The sequence below is a fragment of the Bos grunniens genome, chromosome 20 (genome assembly GCF_055505025.1).
Source record: "Bos grunniens cultivar Pamir isolate PY7600 chromosome 20, Bosgru_T2T1.0, whole genome shotgun sequence".
NCBI lineage: Eukaryota > Metazoa > Chordata > Mammalia > Artiodactyla > Bovidae > Bos > Bos grunniens.
The window spans coordinates 30,123,575-30,144,560 of NC_141184.1; the positions used below are offsets into that span (position 1 = coordinate 30,123,575).

General features: G+C 44.5%; 1 protein-coding gene and 1 long non-coding RNA gene across 15 annotated transcripts in view; both read left to right on the top strand.

The window, feature by feature from the left end:
• PDZD2 (PDZ domain containing 2) overlaps positions 1-20,986 on the top strand; it is a 404,529-nt gene that overhangs the window by 195,445 nt on the left and 188,098 nt on the right. The window lies entirely within an intron of this gene.
• LOC147350187 (uncharacterized) lies at positions 1,678-20,590 on the top strand. Its single transcript, XR_015148630.1, has 2 exons — positions 1,678-2,293; positions 11,981-20,590. It is a non-coding gene; the product is annotated as an uncharacterized LOC147350187 (long non-coding RNA).

Sequence of the window (20,986 nt, forward strand, 5' to 3'; positions counted from 1 at the left end):
CAACTCTTCTTTCTCTGTCTCTCAGAGGTTTCACCAAATACCTCTGCTGCTTAGAGAAGCAGGTTCTCCTGATCTCTGCCTGGGATTTCGTTCTGGAATCTGATTCATTGCCTCAGCTTCCTTTCCTTCCTTATCAAAGCTATTCATAGACATAATTGTAAAACCATATATTTCTAGAAGGCTTATACATAGAAACAGCAGTTATTTGATCCACCCCTCACTAACCTTAGCTTCTGTGCCCCAGAGACAAGAGCTTCAACTTTGCCCATGTTTCTAAATAGTAGGCGTGTCCCGTTCCACCTGGTTCATCCCTCTGGCTGAGCCTTCTGGTCTCCTTCACTCTGGAGTTGCTGCCAGAGTCACAGCTGTCATCCTGGAATTCCTTATCACAGCAGGGGTTCATTTGCTCTTCATGTGACATCCCTTGTGTTTTAGACCCATGTCTTCCTTCTTTGCTTCTGCTCTCTTGCTGGTAACATCTTCTAGTAGTTCTGAGAAAGACTGCCTGGGAAATAAGTTTTGAGATCTTCGAAGTTAGATAAATAGTTTCCTAGGGATGTGAGCTCTGTGTTGGAAGTCTGTTCCTGAACTTGGGATGCTTTGTTCTTCCAGGTTCAGTATAGCCATTGAGGTGTCTGTCATTCTGGCTCCTGAGGCTTTGAATATACTCATTTCCCCTTCTCTGATTTTCTTGTCTTTGTAATGTCCTTGCCCTCTGTAATGAAATCTCATTCAGTACACCTTGCTGTGTCTTTTTTTTTTTCATCAATTTACTTGGCTTTCAGTGGACCTTCTCAATCTGAAAATCATGTCCTTCAGTTCTGAACTGTTTTATGGAATATTAAAGTGATTTCTGTCCTCTTCTGGAACACATATTAAGTTGAAATGGGGCCCTCATACGTTGAATCTCTAATTTTCTTACTTTTTCCCTATGTTTTCTCCTTTTTTAAAAAAGTTCTACTTCCTGGGATATTTCCTTATTTTATCTTCCAACCCATGTATTGAATTCCCATGTCTGTCATCAAATTTCTTATTTCCAAGAGCTCTTTAAAAATCTCAAATTTTCTTTTTATAACCTCCTGTTCTCGTTTCATAGATGAAAAGCTTTTCAACCCTCAACTCTCGTCAAGGATCACAGTGGCAGTTTCTTTGAAGTGTCCCTCTGTTCCCTGTGCTGTTTGTTTTCCTCTGATTTCCTCTTAGTTTTTGTTTTGGAATCTGTTGCATGTTAAAGGCTTTGCTCAGATGTCTGAGGATCCTGGAACTGACTGCTGGGAAGTTAACTGGAAGGTCTGCACGCCTGGATGGAGCTGACACCCAGGATCAGCTCCACCTTACCAAGAAAGAACATTAGAACAGTGTTTTAGAACCTGGAACAATTCCTGGCATACAGTAAACTTTCCATTTAAGTTGCCCAAGTATTTGAATGATGTTGGGTCTTGCTAGGGCTCAGGTAGTAGTGATTACGAAGAGCGCCCCAGGTGAGTCCACATGTGCGGCCAGCCGTAGGATTATCCTGCTGAGGGATTTTATTGGAGGATTCCCACCTGTGGGTGGAAGGGCTTTCCCTCAAAGGAAACTGAAGAGAAATCCCCATGCCGAGGGGAATTGGTGGCTGCTGCATTCTATGAGCCAGACTCAGATGGAGACCAGGAAGCCAGCATTTGGTATGGAACCTTCTCCCATTTCCCTGTTTCTAAGCGTACCCCTTCTCTGAGCTACATTGAAGTGTCTCTGAGTCCACAGTCACTCTGATTCAGCAGAGCAAACAGGTTGCAGAATGCAGGCAGTCACTTTGGAGCCGGGGTGAGAGGGGAGACCCAGGGTCTGACAGCTTCTGGCACAGACTCACAGCCAGCTCTCCTGTTTTGGGGCCCCTGACCCCCTCAGTGCCTGGTGTCCCAAATTCCAGAGACCCTGGAGCTCTGCTTCCGGGCTTCCCATCCTGCTGCGCTAGGTTTCAGCTTTCTTCCGTCTGCTAAGTCAGTTACCTTGGGTTAGACCACTTTACAGATTCCAAAATTTTGTTGCATTGTTTCTTTTTATCTTTAAGAGTTTAGCAAACCTGTCCTGCCCCGCCCAGTTTAAAAAACTTTTCTCTCATTTCAGTCCATCACAGTTTACTGGCAAATGACTCTCCCTTCTCCTCTCAGTTCTTCTGTTTTTACACCCCTCTGCTGCGGGTGCCCCCTTGGGACAGAATACTAATAGGCCACGATGTACTGTCAGCTCAGCAGTGATCATTAAAGATGTCCAGGCCCTGGATAGAGTGGTTCTTGGGCATTTATACCAGGTATGTTAGCATCTTCTCTATCAGGTCAGTGATTCTTCTTCTTGGTATGTGTGAAGCATAAGGCAGAAGCATTTCTGAATGGGTTTGATGCTGTGGCTTACCAGAATTCTATCTTTGAGAATAACTGTAGAGCATGCTAACTCCTGAAATACATTCATGTTCATTTCTTCCTTTGGTCCTGGCCAGAAGCCTGTTGCAGACTCAGTGGTCACATGGACCTGATAGCGTCCGTTATGTGAGATGATTCGTGGACTTCATTTGTGGTACCTCCATCCCACACCCCAGGGATGCGTATAGGAAAGAGTATGTGATCCAGGTCTGGGCAGTGAGGTGTGAAGGAATGTCTCTTGTGGAGCTTCTTGCGGGAGGTCTGCTCATTACCAAAAAAAAAGACACACAAAACAAACGAACCTTTTGCTTTCTTGGCGCATTGCTGTCTAGAACTACTGGAGGCATCTTGCCACCAGCCTTAGGAGAGAGCAGATCCCTGAGTGTCCTCAAGAAGCACTGTATTTCTCCACGCTTCCCATCCTGTGAGATGATGAATTTCCTCCTTGTTCAAGCCGTTTGGAATTGGGGTTTGGTATCATTTGCTGCCAAGCTAACGCAGGTGGATATTGATCTACACGCCGTCTCATTTCCAAAAGGAGTTAAGCACACCCTGGGCTCACCTTACGGAAGATCTGAGCTGCCTGATTCCTCATTCTGATTCTAGGGAGGATTCTTCTCTACTCTGGTGATTTCCAGGCAGATGAAAGTAATTTTATTCTCTCTTCCAACTTCAAAGGAAAGAATAACCAATGAGACAGTTGGAGGGGAAAAGAGGATTCCTTTGCTTTGGAGATTGCTACCCAATCCCAGCCAGAGAACTTTTTGGGGCTGTCACAGAAATGAAGACTGTTCTTAAAATCATGAGGTCACGAGGACACCCCACGTACTGCAGCCTGTGACAAGCCAAGCGCTTATTACCACTCACCCCTGCAGTGGTTGGGACTGGCAGGCCTGTTTGCACACTTGGTATCATTTCCTCTGTCTTCCACCCTTTGTCTTTTGTGCATCCCAGACTTGGGGAAGCTTTTAAGATGAAATAAACTCCGGAAGTGCTCAGTGGAAAGCAGGAAAAAGTAGACGGACTGTTCCAGTTTTCTCCAGTCTGACTCAAGTGCAATGACTCTCTTCTCTTTTTATGAACGGGAGGCCCTCCTAATCTCTTCCATTCCCAGTTCAATGTTACCCCGAAGGGAAGGCTTTGATTGCCCTCAGCATTATACCATCATGTTCCTGTTTGTATCTGCATCCCTCACCAAACCAAGACTGTAAGGATGGGCACTTCATATTGTGCCACGCACTATTACAAGCTTTAACCTATGAACTTAACCTCACAATGATCCTATGGAGAGAGTACCATTATTATTCCTGTTTTACAGTGGAGATGACGTGAGGCACACGGTATTTTAGGGAAATTGCTCAAGGTTGTCCAGCTTTTCAGGAGTGAAGCAGAGATTCAGACGTTGGCAGTCTGGTTCTGTGCTATATAACATGTATGCTTCATGCTAATAATTCATCCTTACAGCTGGAACACCCTTACACCATCTGTAGTATACAGTAGGGATTCAGCTGTTACTGTGAGTGAATAAATGCAAGGATTTTTCATGTCATTCCTGACTCATTAATTTTAATAGCAGCATATTTCCCCATCAAGTTAAAGCACCGTGATTTGTGTAACTTGTTTCCCCAGGATTGGGCATGTAAGTAGCATGGTCTAGGATATCTGAGACTGAGGTTGTCCTGAGAAATCTCAGACACGCGGTCCCTAATTGGGCAGTGACCATGAGACATCTTTTAACCCTTCTCTTCCTCTGCCGTCCTTGCACACATTACTCTCCCCACCCTCTGCCACCCTGAGGAGCAATCCTGATCCTCACCCCAGCGCCAGGTTCCCGTTGCCATCACTGGAACTCTGCACAAAAGCAGATGGCATTACAGAGACTTCAGAACGCCACACTTCCAGAACTTTCTCCGAGGGTCTCTGGTAAAGGTTATCAGTTGGCAGGGAGTTGACGTTTGAACTGCAGATCTCTGAAATGGCGCCTGCCAAGTGCCGTTTTCCAGGTGGTTTCTCATAACGTGTCGTTTTGCGCTTTTGAATCCAGAGATAATGCATCCGACTCTTTGATTTGTTTTTTAAGACTTTTGGCTGACCTCTGGGATTCTTGTTTTAATTGCCAACTGATAGAAAATATAAATGGAAAAATGTGTTCGTGTGCAAACTTGGGACTTTATCTTTGGAAATTGGGGGTGGGTGAGGGTAGAGGGTTAAGGAAAATTTAAACAATTTTGTCTGGTCAGTGGATGCCGTAACGTCCTTGTAAACAAAAGTAAACACATCACGTGTCAATATGAGCATTTTGTAGAAACTATTTGCAATTTAAAGAGTTTCTGTTTGTACACATTTACTTGAGGTTTGTTAGAAGACTTTGTTTAGATTAGGGGACTGCCTGAGGGTCTAGTGGTTGAGACTTGGCACTGCCAATGCGGGGGGTGCAGGTTCGATCCCTGGTCAGGGAACTAAGGTCCCACACGCCATGTGGCATGGCTGCTGCGGCTAGGTGCTTTAGTTGTGACCAACTCTCTGCGACCCCAGAGACGGCAGCCCACCAGGGTCCGCCATCCCTGGGATTCTCCAGGCAAGAACACTGGAGTGGGTTGCCATTTCCTTCTCCAATGCAAGAAAGTGAAAAGTGAAAGGGAAGTCACTCAGTCGTGTCCCACTCTTTGCGACCCCATGGACTGCAGCCTACCAGGCTCCTCCGTCCATGGGCTTTTCCAGGCAAGAGTACTGGAGTGGGTTGCCATTCCCTTCTCCGGTGGCATAGCTAAAAAAGATTTTAAAAATTAGATTAATCCTATGGTGAGATCCTTTGGTAGGATAAATCTTTTTTTTTTTCTGGACTTTTTTCTTTTTTTACATTCGAGATGTATTTGGGACAAGTGGTGGCTCAGATGGTGAAGAATCCGACTGCAATGCAGGAGACTCAGGTTTAATCCCTGGGTCAGGAAGATCCTCTGTAGAAGGGCATGGCAACCCACTCCAGTATTCTTGCCTGGAGACTCCTCATAGACAGAGGAGCCTGCAGGCTACAGTCCCTGGGGTCGCACAGAGTCGGACACGACTGAGCGACTAACATGTTCGCTTTCACTTTTAATACATCTCCAGTGTCTATACAGGTGGGCATGTGTGTGTGTGCATGTTCTCTTTCCTCCCTCAGGTCATTTTCTGCCTTCCTTTGGACCAAGAGTCCAGAACTACAGCATCGAGGCTCCATTACCCTGTTTCTGGTTGGGTTCAGCCAACAGGTACAGGCAGGGGATCAAAAGGCAGGAGGAAAGAGTGTTGGGGTATTTATCCTCCTCACTGCTCTCCCCTCAGCCTTGCCAAGGTCCTGACAATGGCTTATTTCTTCTGAACTCTTACGGACAGCTTGGGCTCATGACCCCAGCTCACACTATTTCCTCCCCTTGCCCCTCAGACCTGTAGGTGGTAATAGTTTCCCAGCTATTGCCAGCTTCTAGGTGCTTCACCCTCCTGCAAATATTCCCTGTATGTAACTTTCTCGAGTTCAACCCTTTTGAGTGTCTCTTCGGTTTTCTGCTGGGAACCCTGACTGACATCATCCATATGGCCACCTCTTTCTCATAGAAAATCATGATTGTCATTTCTGGTTCTAAAATACTGGTTGCATTTACTTGAGCACATCTGAATTTGAATCATATCCTGTCCTGTCCAAGAGCTGTCATCTTATTCTTGTGTCTCTTCTGTCTTTTCTATTAGATGGTGAGGGACAGGGGACTGTGTTATCCTGCCTTCTCCCTATAATGTCTGCTACATATAGTGGTAACAACAGTTGGCAACTCTTGAAGTAAGATAATATACATACAGGTGTGCATGTAGGTATGTAGTATATTTGTGTGCATCTGTTGCTCACTTGTGTTCGACTCTTTATGGTCCTATAGACTGTATAGCCTACTAGGCTCTTCTGTCCATGGGATTTTCCAGGCAAGAATACTGGAATGGGTTGCCATTTCCCGGTCCGGAGGATCTTCCTGACCCGGGGATCAAACCTGCGTTTCTTACTCCTGCACTGGCAGTCAAGTTCTTTACCACCAGCACCACCTGGGAAGCCCCATGTGGTATGTATGTGGGTATAATATATCTGTGACTGTTTTTTGTGTTTTTTTTAATACCCTTTAGGTTTATCTTGATCAGCACTGGCTCATTTTTTTATAAAGTAAACAATGACCAGGGACCAATAGGCAACTCATTATGCTAGGTATTCCCATTAATGCATTTTCAGAGTTCATAATGTTTCTCAAAGGGGGGTTCATCAAGAGCTGAAATTACAGAATTTTCAAACTAAAAGGAATCTCAGAGTATATCTTACTCAGTTTCATCCTTTTTAGGTGACGCTCAGGCTGAGTGGTTCAGTGCCTTGTTCTGGGCCACAGATGCCAGAACTTGGTGCTCTTGACTCTTCCCAGGGTTTCATTCAACCAGCCCTCTCCAGGTCAGTCTGCCTGGTCACTCATAGGTGCTCTCTGGTAAAACTAACCTCCACCAGGTGCCCCTTAGAAAGCCTCTCTGCTGTCCCTTATTGCTTCTCTCTGTGTTGCAAATGCAAACCAGATAGTCACGCTCTGAGCTCATAAAAGGGCCTAATAGGATGCAGACGGTGGATTCTAACCCAGGCTCCAACCTTGGCCCCACGTGTAGACAGCTGGGGGAATACTTGGGCCAACCCACAGCCACTCTGGGCCATCTCCCTTTACCAACTTTAAGCTTTGGAGCAGCATTTTATGCGGGCGTACGAGGTGCTGGGGTTGGGTTGGGCAAGTGAGTTATAAGTTTTGCAGTTATTGGAGCCAGAGTCCCAGGCCTCATCCGTGGGAGATGAGATCTCGGAGTCAGGCTCAGCTGCTTGCAGAGGGTGTTTGCTGACGGGCGCTGCTTCTGTGATGATGGCCCTTTGTGAGTCCATTTAGCACAAGGACAAGAGTATAAGGTGTTCCCTATAAAATGAAAAATCTTTGGCTCCACTAAATCACACTTAAAGTTGGTTTAAGATGGGTTGAGAAGAACCCTTTCTTTCATGAACAGAAACAAAGTAGATTGGTCTAGGTCTGCATGTGACAAGATGAATGTCAGTAATTAGTGTTTCTTTCTCTGTGTGTTACATTTTCTCCCATATGCAAATCAGCTGGAGGCTGATAAATTGCTATACCTCACCTGTAAGACTTAGGTTCAGGAAGATGAGGAAAGGAGATGCAGGGGATGGTGCCTTTACTGAGTGCCTGCTGCTTGTCAGGCTTTGTGATTTCACTTCCAGATTTCACTTCCAGATTTCACTTCCAGAAAGCTGTGTCATGCTCATTTTGTAGATGTGAAAACTGAGGCTCACAGCTCAGTGACATACCCAGAAGTACATAAGTAGGATGAGGTGCTATATCACCTCCTCAGTTCTGACTCTACAAATACACCTTGTCAGAGGAGGAATGCCATTCTAAACCCAGCTGGCCCGAATTCTTGCTAAATGACTCTGGGGAGCATTAGTTTCTCTGCCTTGGTTTTCTCAACTGTAAAGTGGGGATAGTGTATGTTGATCCTTCCCAGGTTGGTGATAAGGATCGAGGTAATGCACAGGAAGAGTTCATCTCCGTGCCGGGCATGTGAAAGCCCTTCATGCAGCTTGCTCCCAGGCCCCTGGAGCTGGGTTTGCTGCTTCTCCTTTCAGGATGTGCTTTGTCAACTGTTATCTCTCAACTTCCCTGAGTTGTTTCCTCAGTTATAAAACTAGGCTTGGGATAAAGGTCAGTTTTCTGAATTGAGAAAAACCAAGGAGAAGGAGACAAATCCGTATCTATCCTATCCTATCCTATCTATCCTGTCTATCTTGTTACAAACTTCTGAAAGTGCTGGGTCTATGTATTGTTGTCATTGTTGACTCGTTTCAACTCTTTGTGACCCCAGGGACTGCAGCACGCCAGGCTTGTCTGTCTTTCGTCATCTTCAGAGTTTGCTCAAACTCATGTCCATTGAGTCAGTTATCCCATGCAACCATCTCGTCCTCTGTCACCCTCTTCTCCAGCGTTTCCCAGCATCTTTTCCAGTGAGCTGGCTCTTTGCATCAGGTGGCCAGATTATGGGAGCTCCAGTCCTTCCAATGTATTACTTTGGGATAAACCTGTCCAAGTCTACCGGAGAGAATCTAAGCTTGGTCACCTGCTCTGGAGGTAGCTTTTCTGAATCAGCCAAATTCCAGCAACACTCTCTCCAGCTAACCCTGAGTTCCTAACAGGTTTTCCTCTTTTGTTACTCTGTCCTCCTTGTAAAGAAAAGCTCTGTTGCTTTCAATTGCATTATACAGAGTAGTCTCTGAACACATCTTCACTTCTGGGTCACCAACTGTGTGTGTGTGTATGGTGGGGGACCACCAGCTGGGTGTCCTCCAGTTCAGTGCCGTTCTGATGCTGTCTCCCTGGAGGTGGCATCAGATCTCACAAGTTAAGGGCTCAGTCCACTAAGACTGTCTCCCGCCCCCCACTACCCACGCTCCAGATGGCAGTCAGAAGTCCAAGTTTCACCTGCGTTTCTGACTGACCGACTGTAAATAGGTTTCCACAACCACTCCTATTAATAGGATTAATTAATCAGGTTTGATTAATTTGCTAGAGCATCTCATGGAGCTCAAGAAACAGTTTACTTACTGGATTACTGGTTTGTTATAAAAAGGACACAACGTGGGGAGATGCATAGCGCGCATGCAAGATTTGGGGAAAGGGCATGGTGTCTCCAGGTGTTCACCAACCCGGAAGCTCTGTGAACCCATCCATTTGGGTTTTTTGGGGGAGGCTTCATTACATAGGCATGATTGAAATCATTGGCCATTGATGATTGAACTCCGTTTCCAATGCCTCTGCCTTCCTCAGAGGTTAAGGGGGTGGGGTGGGATGAACAGTTCCAACCTTCTAATCATGCCTGCCACACGCCCCCACCCCTGCAACCAGCATCCATCCTTAAGGACTTTGCAGAAGTCACCACATTATCATCAGCTCAGATATGATTGAGAGGGACTTGCGGGGAGCTTCCCTGCTGGCTCAGTGGTTAAGAATCCTCCTGTCAATAAAGTGGGTTTGATCACTGATCCGGGAAGATCCCATAACCTATGGGGCCACTAAGCCTGTAGGTCAGAACTGCTGAGCCCGGGCTCGACAACAAGGGAAGCCACCGCAACGAGGAGCCCATGCGCCTCAACTAGAGAGTAGCCTGTGCTTGCTGCAGCTCGAGAAAAGCCCACGTAGCAGCAAAGATGCAGCACAGCCAAAAGTGAATAAATAATCCGTTTTTAAAAAAGGAAGAGACTTGTTAAAAAGATACTCATTTTACTTTGATTGCTCTGGAACTGTTTCCAGGACTGAATAGAATATTTAAGATTCCCCTATGACTCTCATGTAGGGAATTTCAAGGGTTTTAGGAGTGCTGTGTCAGGAACGGTGGGCAAAGACTAAATATTTTAAGTCACGGTATCACACTGTGGGTATAGATTTATCATTGTTATCCTCTTTCTTCCCCTCTTCCTTCACCCATCCCCCTTGCACCAACACCTTGTACAGCTTGCAGCATTGCCCCTTGTTCCTTCCACTCCAGTCACTGAAATAGGTAACCTGTGGGGGCCCACTTATGCTCCCAAGGTATTTAGGCCTTTCTTCAGAATGTTCCAGAAAATTCTCTTACATGCAGGCTTCCCTGTCTCCCTTTGCCTTTGGCAGCGCTGCTGCTAAGTCACTTCAGTCGTGTCTGACTCTGTGCGACCCTGTAGACGGCAGCCCACCAGGCTCCCCCATCCCTGGGATTCTCCAGGCAAGAACACTGGGGTGGGTTGCCATTTCCTTCTCCAATGCATCAAAGTGAAAAGTGAAAGTGAAGTTGCTCAGTCATGCGCGACTCTTAGTGACCCCATGGACTGCAGCCTATCAGGCTCCTCCGCCCATGGGATTTTCCAGGCAAGAGTACTGGAAAAGTGATGGGGTGCCACCGCCTTCTCCGTTGGCAGTGCTAGAGCTGAGCTTAGTGTCTTGCTGCTGGGGTCTCTAAGGGTCTCACCTGCTTCAGAAGCTTCAGGGGGTGTCTGGGAGGAGTCGTGACCACAGAGCTGCCCAGGCATCTCCCGGTTGCAGATTACTCTCCTGCCACTCTCTTTTTTTAGTGTTTGTTTTATTTATTTGTTAAGCTGGATCTTAGTTGAGGTACGAGGGATCTTTAGTGGTGACATGCATGCTTAGTCTGTCAGTTGTGTCCAACTCTTTGCAACCCCATGGACTTAGCCTGCCAGTCTCCTCTGTCCATGGGATTTCCCAGCTAGAATACTAGAGTGGGTTGCCATTCCCTCCTCCAGGAGATCTTCCCGACCCAGGGGTCGAACCTGTGTCTCCTGCATTGCAGGTGGATTCTTTACTCGCTGAGCCATCAGGGAGCCCACAGAGGCACGTGAACTCTTATTTGTGGCATGTGGGATCTAATTCCCTGACCAGGGATTGAACCCGGGCATGGAGCATGGAGTCTTAGCCCCTGGACCACCAGGGAAGTCCCTCTCTTGCCACTCTTAAAGGCTTCACACTGCAACTGCAAAAATTATTTTTGAAAGAAGACAGAACAGAAAACCAGTGGCCGCCCAGCCTGGCTCATGTGGCAGGACCCATCTGTCCTGTGGAAGAGACACATGTTTCTGGGTCTTCTAGACTCCACCTTTTGGATTCCCCTGGAGTCCCCAGCTCTACCTGAAAAAGTCCACATGTAACTCTGTGCCTTACTACCACGGCTGCTCTGCTGAGGAAGAAAGGCAGACGGGGGGCAGTGAGGGAAATGAAGCTATAGAGTTTACCTCATTGAGCCCAAGTCAAATATAAAGCATGGTCGCTGCATCCCCCCCCCCAAAAAAAAAAGCTTATCATCAGAAATGAGGAAATTTATATTTAAGTCTTTACAGCTTCTCTCATGCTCATGGAAAGATCTCACAATTATTTTGAACATCAAAGTGTATTTAGGGAATACACATTAGCCTCAAATGACCTTCATCAGTGCTGATTTTGGATGCTTTGTAGAGGTCAACCAAGGAAATCATGTTATAAAGAAAGGGTAAAAAAAACTCTAGTAATATTCCTGGGCATCTGACCTCACAGTAACAAGTGTTGGATTTCTTTGTAAACAAGACTTTTAAAGATCATTTAAAAATGGAACAAGTCAAGAACATTATCCAAATAACTGACATGAAAGTGAAGGGGATATGGTTTGGAAAACTCAAAAAAGTAGCTGTAATCACAGGCTTGGGTGTAAAAAGACCACTGAAGATTGAATAAATGTTTTCGTGATGTGTGAGAGTCAGAAGTGGGAAGAAACCAGAAATATTTCTAAATTAGTATTAGCTTATTCTGTTTACATAGTATTTGGGTATGTGGTATTTTTGCACATATAAGTGTGTATTGCTATATTAATATCTTACATTGTTTATACAAATGTTTTAAACATTACTTTTTAGTACCTTAGATACAATTTTGCATTTAATGACATAGAGTCTATCATTTATATTTATCTAACCGAAAATCTAACATTATCTAACCCTTGAATTTTTTCAGCTGTCTTCTGATTTGGACAGCGGTGTGTGTGTGCTAAGTCACTTCAGTCGTGTCCAACTCTTTGCGACACTATGGACTGTAGCCCGCCAGGCATTTCTGTCCGTGGAATTCTCCAGGCAAGAATAGTGGAGTGGGTTGCCATGCCCTCCTCCAGGGGATCTTCCCAACTTAGGGATGGAACCCATGTCTTACGTCTACTGCACTGGCGGGCGAACTCTTTACCACTAGTGCCACCTGGGACAGGAGGGGATTGCTTATATCTGGGCTCACCTCATGATTCCCCTGAGATGGCTCTGTTCTCCTCTAACTCTACAGAATATGCAAATTGATGTCAAGAAGTTTTTTAATAACGTGTATTGTTGTCACCTTGAATTATTGCTTCAGTAAGTCCATTCTTGTTTCTTACTTGAACTTTCTTGGTTTGCAGGTGCCAAACCAAAATAAACAAAAAATGATCAGAAATACAGAACACTAAATGGCTCAAATGTATTTTATCTAAAATCAGTAAGAGATCTAAACTGAGCAAAGGGGTATGTTTAGGGGTTCTTTTATAGCCTTCTATCCGGACTTTGCTGGGGGGTCAGCAGTAGAGAATCTGCCTGCCAATGCAGGAGACGTGAGTTCCATCCGTAGGCTGGGAAGATCCCCTGGAGAAGGAAATGGCAACCCACTCCAGTGTTCTTGCATGGGAAATCCCATGGACCAAGGAGCCTTGTGGACTATAGATTGCTGCTGCTGCTGCTAAGTCGCTTCAGTCGTGTCCAACCCCGTGTGACCCCATAGACAGCAGCCCACCAGGCTCCCCCATCCCTGGGATTCTCCAGGCAAGAACACTGGAGTGGGTTGCCATTTCCTTCTCCAATGCATGAGAGTGAAAAGTGAAAGTGAGGTTGCTTAGTCGTGTCAGACTCTTAGGGACCCCATGGACTGCAGCCTACCAGGCTCCTCTGTCCATGGGATTTTCCAGGCAAGAGTACTGGAGTGGGGTGCCATTGCCTTCTCTGGGACTATAGACTATGGGGTCTCAAAAGAGTCAGACAAAACTTAGCAAGTAAACAACAATAGCAACATGGCCTTGCATGCAGGCACACACGGTGTCTGAGTAGGTTATGAGGGGTGTGGGCTGTGTGTGAAGCTGGAGCACTTGACCCTGTTGATCATGGCGTGAGCAGAGGTCCATCCGAGGAGAAGCAGTCTGCAGAGAGCCGTCAGTCTTGGGCAGTCTGTCAACTTGTGTTTTTGGTGAAACAAACAAGGAGAATTCTCAGGAAATATCACAGGTACAGGAAGGACAGACCTCACTCCTCTGACCCCTCTTCTTCCTTCATGTAAGAGTGTGGACACATGTCCTTCCCAGGAGTACCTGGCGAACAAGTAATCACAGGCCAGTGGGGATGTGTCAACTCTGGAAAACCACAGCTCCAGCAAGAAGCCATCTTACTGAAGACCTTTATCTTCTTGTGAGATCTGTTTTCCTAGAAACATACCCAAGATGTATTTAATCCCAAGATGTCCAATGAACTGGCCTGTCATTATTCCCTGTCACCCCTAAAGCATGACTTTCTACCCTTTTGAGTGTTACAGAAACTGTGGACCGTTTCAGTTCAGAAACTATTTTGTTGTTATTAGTCGTTCAGTCATGTCCGACTCTTTGTGACCCCACGGACTGCAGCATGCATGGCTTCCATATCCATCATCAACTCCCAGAGTTTGCTCAAACTCATGTCCATTGAGTTGGTGATGCCATCCACCATCTCATCCTCTGTCATCCCCTTCTCCTCCTGCCTTCAGTCTTTCCCAGCATCAGGGTCTTTTCCAGTGAGCCGGCTCTTCACATCAGGTGGCCACAATATTGGAGCTTCAGCTTTAGCACAAGTCCTTCCAACGAATATTCAGGGTTGATTGCCTTTAGGACTGACTGGTTTGATCGCCTTGCAGTCCAAGGGACTCCCAATAGTCTTCTCCAACACCACAGTTCAAAAGCATCAATTCTTTGGTGCTCAGCCTTCTTTCTGGTCCAACTCTCATTCTGTATAAGACATGTCATGAGAAACCATGGCTGCCCCCAAAACTTGCAGTGTTGGTATTAGTCAGCATTCTCCAGAGAAACAGAGTACAGAGGAAATACACATGTTCAGAGAGAGGAAGAGAAGGATTTGGTGCATGCACTTGTGGGGGTTGGCAAGTCAAAACCCTGGAAGATGAGCCAGCAGGCTGCAAGTTTAGGCAGAGTTTGTGTCTCGGTCTTGAGGACAGCCCTCTTCTGGGAAACCTCAGCCTCTCTTACTGCCTTCAACTGACTAGATGGCCAGTCTCCATCCCAATATGAGTAATCTTCACAAGAAGTCTGCTGATTTACGTATTTAAATGTAATTCAAATTTTAGGTGTGACTTAGTATTTAATCACACCTAAAAAATACCCTCACAGCAACATCTAGTGTTTGACCAAACATCTGGGCAACATAGCCCAGCCAAGTCGACACGTAAAATTAAGCATCACAGTTGGAATTTAAGTGGATTTATTTGTCTGCCCCATTTTTATTCTGTGTTTTGAAGAATAAGACTATAGATAGTCAAGAAACTACTTAGTGTTGACATGTTAACAAAGAAGATCTAGATTTAACATTTGAGAGTTCTTCCTTAAAGAATTTATCATGTCATTTTCTGTATCTTTAGCAAAAACATCCATATTCCCACTGCTCAGATTTAATTGCCATAGTGTTTTGCCATATTTGCCTTTTTTTAAAAAAAAAAAAAAGCTTATTTATTTATTGGCTGTGCTGGGTCTTTGCCGCTGCACTCAGGCTTTCTCTAGTTGGAGAGAGCAGGGGTCACTCTCTAGCTGTGTGTGGGCTTCTCATATAAGTGGTTTCTCTTGCTGTGGAGCTCAGGCTGTGGGGCATTCGGGCTTCAGTAGTTGTGGTACACGGGCCCAGCTGCTTCATGACATATGCGATCCTCCCAGACCAGGGATTGAACCAGTGTCCCCTACACTGCAAGGCAGATTCTTAACCACTGGACCACCAGGGAAGCACCTGACATATTTACTTTTAAGGACTTTTCTTAGACAAAAAACCAGTTGTAACTTAAATTCCCCCCACCTTGTGTTTCAGTGCATCTCCTTCCAGGCTAGCTTTTAGATTTTTAAATAACTATATTTATAGATACACCCATGCATCATTATCTGTGTTTTAATTTACGTAAATGGTATCATATTGCGTCTTGCTTTCTGTACTCTCTATTTTTTTCTTTATTGAGATCTGGCTGTGTTAATGCTTCCCTGATAGCTCAGTTGGTAAAGAATGTGCCTGCAATGCAGGAGACCCCGGTTTGATTCCTGGGTCGGGAAGATCCACTGGAGAAGGGGTAGGCTACCCACTCCAGTATTCTTAGGCTTCTCTCTGTTTTATCAGCTGGTAAAGAATCCACCTGCAGTGCAGGAGACCTGAGTTCAATCTATGTTAATGGAGTCATATCTTTCAACTGACTTTCCTGTTTTGAGACAATTCTCTGCCTCCCCTATATTTCTTTCCAGTAATTTCCATATCTAGGTTTTTTTTTTTTTTTTGGCTTTCATGTGGAAAATATATACTTTGATCTTTACCTCACTCTAAGGAGAAAAACAAATTGAAGATGGGTTAAAAATAAATTTCAACTGGATTGCAGATGGAGCACAGTGATTAGCTTGCTCTTACCCCATGTATATCATACAGTCTTTAAAAATATGTACACTGGTCTCAGGACTCTTTATTCCCTTCTGATCATTTGTTCCTGCATCAATACCACACTGTCTTAACTACTGTAATTTTCTAATGTGTTTTAATATCTGATAATATAGTTTACCCACTTTGTATTTTTTGAAATTCTTATTCTTATTCTTATGCATGCATGCTGAGTCCCTTGAGTCGTATCTGACTCTGCGACCCTATGGACTGTAGCCTGCCAGGCTCTTCTGTCCATGGGGATTCTCCAAGCAAAAATACTGGAGTGGGTTGCCATGCCCTCCTCCAGGGGATCCTCCCGACCCAGGGATCGAACCCATGTCTCTTATGTCTCCTGTGTTGGCAGGTGGGTTCTTCACCATTAGCACCACCCGAGAAGCCTTTACTCCTATACTTTCCCATATAATTATTAAACTCTTTTTCACGTTTTTAAAATTCTTGTTGAGATAATTTTGGAATTTCAATGAAATTATTAATTGGGTAATATTGACATCTTGAAAATGTTCTCTTTCTCTCAAGTAAAAGAAGTTTAGTTCCTCCATTAATCTAAATCTTCCTTTCTATCTTTTAATGAAGTTTTAGAAATTCTTACTAAAGTTGCTTTTTAGATTTATGCCTCTCTGCTTTATAGTTTGGCTTGCCATGGAAGCCAGTTTTTTCCTCTTTTTATATCCTGGTTACTGCTGGTATAAAGGAATGCTATTGATCTTTGAATTTGGATTTTTGTTTCCAGCAGTCTCGCAGCATCCTTCTATCAATTTTGATTGTTTGAAGGTTGGTCTTGATAACTCTTAAAAACAAAAAAAAAGAAAAACTGACTTCAAGTCCTTACTAACGTTTTGAATTGTCCACTTGATAATTACAATGACCCAAAGCTCCCTGAGTATAATGTAGTGCAGAGAGCCTTGACTCTGGGTTTGGGCTACGTGCCAGGGGACATAAAGGTGAAAAACAGATAGTTGGGCACCAGTTCTGGGTGACAACCAGGTATGGATTCAAATTCATTTCTTACAAAACTTCAATGTACAGTGTATGCAGCTTTTCAGACCATTGAATTCTGATACTAGACTTCCAACAGTTATTTAAAGCTGTTTTATCACATCTGAACATCCTTGGATGTTATCTGTGCCTCAGATTTCTTTAAAATGGATGTAACAGCAATAAGTAAATAAATAATTAATGGAGGTAGTAGTGATATATAGTCATGGAGGTTATGAGGTTTCAATGAATTATGACATGTTGCTGACCCAGTCTAAGCTTTCAATAACTGTTAATTATTACTATGAGATATCCTTACTGTGGTTTTAAAAAAACATTTAATTTTATTTATTTGGCTGTGCCGGGTCTTAGTTGCGGCACACAGGATCTTTGATCTTTGTTGAGGCATGCCGATTCTTTTTTTTTTTTTTTTTCCGATTCTTTTAATTGTTGCGTTTGAACTCTGAGTTGCAGCATGTGGGCTCAAGTTCCCTGACGAGGGATTGAACCTGGGTCCCCTCAACTGGGAGCGTGGAGTCCCAGTCACTGGGCCACGGGGGGCAGTCCCCTTACTGGTTTTCTGACTTTAGGTATTTGGGAATCTGATATGTAGCATAGGATTGTTATTAGTTCAGACTTACTAGTGCTTTATCAGAAAGTTGACCTTTTCTCTTTCATTGTTTGTTTTGAAGTGCTATGGGCTTTATAATCATATCGCTTCTGGTAAGATCATGCCTAGGATGATAATGCAGATCAAAAGGCAGGTGGTTTCATGAAATTTGCTTTACATACCGTGCTGCTTAAAGGTCTGTTTTTGTTAATGAGGATGTCATCTAGGGCTCTAGCGCTCATGTCCTGATAACAGGCCAGACTGGAATCCAGAGATTTGAAGTGGTTTTTGCTTTAATTTTTGAGATATGGGAGAAAATACCAATGACTATGATTCACAAGATCTACAAGACCCCAGAACCTCACGTGTTCAGACTGCTCAGGTGGTAACGAGTCTGGGTGCCTAGGCAAGCATCTCTGGATGCCTTCTCCAGTCTCTGGAGGTGCTCTCTGGCCCATGCCTTGGTCCTGAACAAAGAGCTCCATACTTTCTCAGGGTCTCCATCAACCATCCTGAAAGTGAAAGTGTTAGTCACACAGTCATGTCTGACTCTTTGCGACCCCATGGGGTAGGTATTAGAGCCCACCAGGTGTCTCTGTCCATGCAATTCTCTAGGCAAGAATACTGAAATGGGTTGCCATTCCCTTCTCCAGGGAATCTTCCTGACCCAGGGATCAAACTCGGGTCTCCTGCATTACAGGTGGATTCTTGACTGTCTGAGCCACCAGGGAAGCCTGTCCTGGCTTGCTAGAATGTTGCTTTAAAGCCTTGTTCTATTTTTCTGGCCCTCAGAAGAACACAAGATAATTTCAAGACTTTGAATGGCACATCTTGCTCTGAAGTTTCTGGACCTCTTAAGTAACCTTGGCTTATGCTGGAATTCGGAGGAAAATGACTGGATCCTGTGTTCAAGTATCTACTCTGGCACACCCCACCCTTGGCTGCCTGTGACTGCATAGATGGAGCACTGTACATTGAGGAAGGCAGGTGGTAGTTGGACCACAAGGTCCATGCAGTCATGCACTGGGGGTGACCACCCATTTGTACTCTAAGCCCTGTTGCAAAGTGCTCAAGTTGGTGTTAAAAATTGAAGTTTCTCCTCATGTGTGACCCAGCACATTGTTCTTAACGCTGTGTGTCTTTAGAGAACGAGGCTGGAATTGGGAGCAACTCCAGTTGTTCTGAAAGCTTTTTTCTGGGTCTCTTCATAGCAGGAGAGGAAGACCTTCCAGTGTTCTTAAGAAAAGTCAAATTGATTTCTGTGAGAGGCAGGCTTGTTTTGTTGACCTGCGAGTGTTTCATACCCCATTTCAATTGTCATCTCTTCACCTTTTCTTCTAGCCTAGGCAAATACTCAGAGAGCTATAAGGATTGGGGATTCTTTTCTTTTCAAAGCGGATTTTTAAATGCTTTTCTGCTTAACATTTCTCTTTATCTTCAGTATCTTTGTTAAATAAAGAAGAAAAAAAAATTTTTTGTTTCCTGAGATGAAGAGAAAGGTGCCTTTAGTGGCCAGACTGCTCTGTGTGTGATTCAAGCCCTGGATCTGATTTCAATTCTGCTAAAAATGGGCTTCTGAGACTGCTCACACTTCCTCCAGCGGTGCCTGATTTTAAAAGACTAGAGTAATGCTGGACATTTTATATTAAATCTGTGAGGGTTTGTCATGCTTTGGGCAATTTGAAGATGCAGATTTTTCTGTTACTGTTGTTGTTTAGCCACTCAGTTGCATCCAACTCTTCACGACCGCATGGACTGCAGCACGCCAGGCCTCCCTGTCCTTCACTGTCTCCCAGAGTTTGTTCAAACTCATGTCCATTGAGTCCATGATGCCATCGGACCAGTTCATTATGATTTCTGTTATTTACGTATTTTCGAATGTGTCAGAATTCTGGGACACACGAATTGCCTGTGTGTCCACATTCTGTTCTATGATACCCGGCATCACTGCTTCAGGAACCCATCTGTATCAGTGGATAGGAAGCAAGCATTTTCAAAATTCCATGAACAGAACGTTAGCTCTTTTTAGCTTTTCCAGAGTGGCTTTAGCCCATATCCTCATTTGCAAAGATCAAAGTCTGATCTGTTAGGACCCTGTTTTGATTGGCTATAGGGCGTTCATAGCTCTGTAACTAAATACCAATGTATGAAATGGTTATTGTTCCCTGGAGGAGTGGGCCTGGGCCAGAACACATTCTTGGTGATTGCAGGGGAGCAAATGGAAGCTGTGACTGCCCATGCAGCCAATCCGAGTAAACACGAGCTCCTACAACCACAGACACAGAGGTGGGAGGTGGCCTGCTGGCTGTGCTTTGGGACTGGGATTTCTAACCAGCAGGCTGGCATTTAACTGAAGACTCTCCATCATCCTTTCCCTCTGCAGTTGGTCTCGGAGTTCTACGACTTCTGTCTAATATTCACCATGATGACTGGATTTGACTTGCTCTGTAAATGTGCTGTTCTCTTAGTAATGAATTTTTAATAACTCTGGCTCTTCTCATCTCATGTCCTCATATTTAAAAGTGTTTAGTCCAAATTCTAGGAAAGATGGAAGGCAAAAGGAGAAGGGGCGGCACAGGATGAGATGGTTAGAGAGCATCATCTACTCAAGGGACATGAATTTGAGCAAACTCTGGGAGATACTGGAGGACAGAGGAGCCTGGCATGCTGAACTCAGTGGGGTTGCAAACAGTTGGACAGGACTTAGCGACTGAACAGCTAGTCAAACTCTGTCCACTCATCTGGGCATACAAACACCCATCCTAAAAGTTGACTCCTCTGCAGAACACCTTAACTGATAAACTCCAGTGACTGCATGTGTGTGGCATTAAGCTAAGCAACAGACGTGCATTGACACCAAGCCTCTGAAAACCTGAAACATGCAGGGCCTATAGTTGTGTCCACTTTACAGAGCAGAGACCTGACTTGGGTCCCACAGATGCTTAATCTCCCTGAGTTCCCACAGTTGGTAGTTAGCACTTAACAGGTGAGAAAAAAGACCTCAGCGTGGAACTCAGCTGATTCAAAATGCCTTCATCTCTGGGGAGATTTTTACAGAGGGACCTTCAAGTGCCTGACGTTCTAGAAAACACAAACATAACAACCAGAAGCCCAAAGAATTAAGGGGAAGGAGGAAAAGGGTGGGTGTGTGTTTCCAATGGTACTGCTTTCAATTATTCCATTTGATTATTGAGACCTTGAGGTTCCTTCCTGCATCCCACTTTGTAGGCCACCTGCTAATGGGTAACTATTCTCTTAGAGGTTACACCGATAAATGCAGTTGAAAAAAAAAAAAAAGGATCATTTTCTGCTTGTTTTTAGCTTAGAGAATAGTTTGGGAGGTAAATGTTTGTTGAGGCTTATAATTTGACAGGCCCAGTTCTGGATCTTTGAGACAGACAGACAAGAATTCCTGTTTTCATTTAGTTTCTGTTCTTGTGGGGAGAGACAGGAAGTTAACATAGAAATACATAACTAGAAAGCAGTGGTAAGTTTTTTTTTAATCCGTTTTTGAGTGGAAATATCTGTTTATTTTATTGGCATTTGATGCTCTTTTTCTGGGCTGGGAGAAAAGTACATGAATCAGATACCAAAGAGCTAGTTCTGTTGTCAGATCACTTTGGAATTAATTTACCTTCTATAATTTAAAGACTGTGCTGGGTTCAGAGAAACAGAATGAAGACGAAAGTTCTGGTC